Raw genomic sequence first — 3524 nt, 5'->3', positions numbered from 1 at the left:
ATCAACGAAAGACGGGTGCTCGGGGAGTGCCTTTGTGGGTCTGTGGGGCCCTTGTGGGTTGGTGGTCCTTTGGGTGCTCGGGGGGGGGCCTTGGGGGACGGGGGGATGGGCTTTGGGGTCTGGGGGGGCTTGGGGGGGGGGGGGGGGGCCTGGGGGGCGCTGGGCGGGTCTGTGGGGGCCTGGGGGACCTTTGGGGCCCGGGGGAGGGCCGTTGGACCCCCGTGGGGCCATGGGGCGCTCGATGGGCCTGGGGGGGGCCCGCGGAGGGCCTGGGGGGGTAGGGGTGGGCCTTGGGGGTGCCGGTGGCCCTTTGGGAGCTTGGGGGGCCTTTGAGTGTCCGGGGGGACAGTTGGGGGTCCGGGGGCCCTTTGAGGACCAGAGGAGGGCCTTTGAGGGTCTGAGGAGGGCGTTTGGGGGGCTGGGGCTCTTTGGGAGCTTGGGGGACCTTTGAGTACCGGGGGCTTCCTTCGGGGTGGGGGGGGGGGAGTGGAACCCTTTGGGGTTGTGTTAGGGGACCTCACAACACTGTTCAAATGGAACTTTTGTATTATAACGACCACAGAGTTTCACCCTCAAATTCTCTTCTAAAACCTTTCTTAAAATCTTTTTTCAAATGGCTCAAACTGTTTCGCCAAAATAATCCCATAAAATGGATAAAACCGTTTCGCCCAAATAATCCCTAAACGTAATTTCAGCGTGTTCCTTTTGTATGGCATCTGTGCGCTAACGCATTTCAAATTTCTAGGAAACCCTTTCCCACGTTAATCTCTTCATCTCATAAATTTTCCTAGCTAAACTATTAGGGTTTCGTTAGAATATCAATGTACCTCTCCGACTTACAGCTCCGTGAAGCCGTATTTAAAAATAGAATTTCTATCTCTTTAGACTCCCGCATAATTCCAAGATAACATGTGATGTCAATTATAATTCCTGACACTAAAGATCAATGAAGCCCTATTTGAAAATAAAATATTAATTTTTCTCTCTGTCCTAAAGAATGTTTATCCCTCAGACCTAAGATTAAAGAAGTCTTAATGTTTCTTAATTCTCCCCTTCGTGAATCAATAATTTCCCCTAGCGATTATGTAAATCAAGTTCACAGGTGCTATTTCTCAGGTTAAGCTAACCAAAAAACAATGAAGCCATGTTTGTTTCTTAATTCCCCCTTCCTCAGACCTAAGATTAAAGAAGCCTTAATGTTTTCTAATTCTCCCCTTCGTGAATCAATAATTTCCCCTAGCGATTATGTAAATCAAGTTCACAGGTGCTATGCTCGTGAATCAATAATTCCCCCATCGATTATGTAAATCACCCCTCATGTCATTCCCCCATCGATTATGTAAATCACCACTCGTGTCATTCGCACGTGGCCAAACAACAACAGATCGATTGACCTTGACACCCCCCCCCGCTTAGACTCGATCGATAATCCTTGAATAAATTATGTCCCCCGTCAGCATTATGTAAATCACCCCTCCTGTCATTCGCACGTGGCCAAACAACAACAGATCGATTGACCTTGACACACCCCCACAGATTAGACTCGATCGATAATCCTTGAATAAATTATGTAAAAAAAGTTATAGGTGGCAGCAGGGGTGCGTGATCGGATTCAATAAGGCCCTTCTACTAAGGAGTGACATTAAAACTTAAAACGAACAGAAATTATTCCGTATATGAAAGGGGCTGTGCCCTCCTCAACGCCTCGCTCTTTACGATAAAGTTTTTATTGTTTAAAAAAAAGAGTTGTGAGAAAGTCAAACTTTAGCGTCAAGAGCAAGGCGTTGAGGAGGGCACAGCCCCTTTCATATACGGAATAATTTCTGTTCGTTTTAAGTTTTAATGTCACTCCTTGCTTTCAGTTAAAAAATCTATTTTATTTAAAAGCTGCGAAAGCGAGGGGTTTGAGGGTGGCAGCCCCCCAACTGGACCTTGTAATCCCTGTACGTTTTAAGGTTCGAACTTTTGACAGCCTCTTGAACTCTTTAGAACACGTAGTTTTTTTCAAATAATAACGATGATGGGCCAGGAAAGGCCGCGGGGTGTGGAATATATTACTTTTCGTTCATAATCTCTAGATGATATTTAGACTACTTGGCTAATATCAAACCGTTTTATGTATACATGTGCTCGATTTAGCCAACCAGTTGGCTATCAAAAAACAGTCTAAGTATACACGAAAATATAAAATAGCGAACCGGTTGGCTACTGAGGTGAGTCTATGCATATACAGACAAGAAAAATAGCTAGCAAGGATTCTCTGCCATAAAGAGCTAAAAGTAATTTTTAAGGAGGGGGGGCAAGGATAATGGTGTTGACTGGACTTTATTTAGTGATAAGGGGTAAAAATAGGGTTAGAAAAGAGCCGGTCAGGATTATATCTATTGATAAGGTATTATCTCTTATCTCTATTGATAAGCCCTTTTCAGTAATTGAACGAATGAATTCAGCAATAATTTATATTCAAATCAATCACGCTGAGATATGTTGCGCTAAAAAAAATTTTTTGGAAAATTTATTAAAAAGAGATAATGAAATTTTTACTGAAACAAAACAAGAACGAGCAATATCTTGAATTTCTTGCAAACAAGAGCATGTTTGGGAGTAACGCGGCAAATATTGTGCTGGCCGTCTTCCATTCAGCTTGTAGCGTAAACACATAGCCTGAAAAGAGAATGTATTATTGGTAAAGTTTCTTTCTCTTACATTAGGTCTTCATGGTAAATGAGATCTAATAGCCAACTGGTTGGCTAATTTAAATGTGTATATAGCTGAGACTTTAATAGCAAACTAGTTAGCTAATTCTAGGCTCTAATATGCATTAGAAACCTTATTGATAGCTGACTAATTGGCTATTTTCAAATGAAGGTTATATATACATGGGATCTTAGTAGCCAACTAGTTAGCTAATTTTACATGTGTAGGCTATTAGAAACTGTATTGATAGCTGACCAGTTGGTTATTTTAAAGTAAAGTTTATGTATACATTTGACATTAATAGCCAACTAGTTAGCTAATTCTTATATTGTATATAGAACTCTAATATTAGCTGACTAGTTGGCTAACTAAGGCTGCAATGTATATATAGGTGAGATGTAATAGCCAACCAGTTGGCTAATTTAAAGATTGTATATATATACACGGTTGTTCTTATTAGCCGCCTAGTTGGCTAGACATTTTTTTCTATATATAATGCTTGGCTAAGGTTTTTTTCTTTATATATAGACTGTACTATTTTCAATTAGCTATCTGGTGGTATCCCGTTTTTACCCAGATAAATAGATGGGGTTTTCACATACTTTTTGATTCTCATATTTTTTCCCATAAGTTAAATCTCTGTAAATCCAAGATTCCTATAAAATTTATTTATCAAAGGTATTTGACAGCCCACAATACCTATTTCACATTTTTTTTTCCGGGCAGTAAATGACGCAATGGCGCATGCGATACGCCCAAGGCAGAGTAGGAGGAAAAAGCGCTAAAGAAATCTATCCAGACTAGTTCTAGTTTTGAATTTGAACTGA

The 3524-nt window shown here is 41.4% G+C and overlaps 1 protein-coding gene across 1 annotated transcript in view; it reads right to left on the bottom strand.

The window, feature by feature from the left end:
- Positions 1-3524, bottom strand: part of LOC148950179 (uncharacterized) — a 555619-nt gene that overhangs the window by 229530 nt on the left and 322565 nt on the right. The window lies entirely within an intron of this gene.

This window comes from Artemia sp. Qi Xiang Cuo, chromosome 7 (genome assembly GCF_049724085.1).
Source record: "Artemia sp. Qi Xiang Cuo chromosome 7, ASM4972408v1, whole genome shotgun sequence".
In the NCBI taxonomy this organism is placed as follows: Eukaryota; Metazoa; Arthropoda; class Branchiopoda; order Anostraca; family Artemiidae; genus Artemia; species Artemia sp. Qi Xiang Cuo.
Note: the sequence above shows the minus strand (reverse complement) of the source record. Positions and strands in the feature narration are given on the sequence as shown.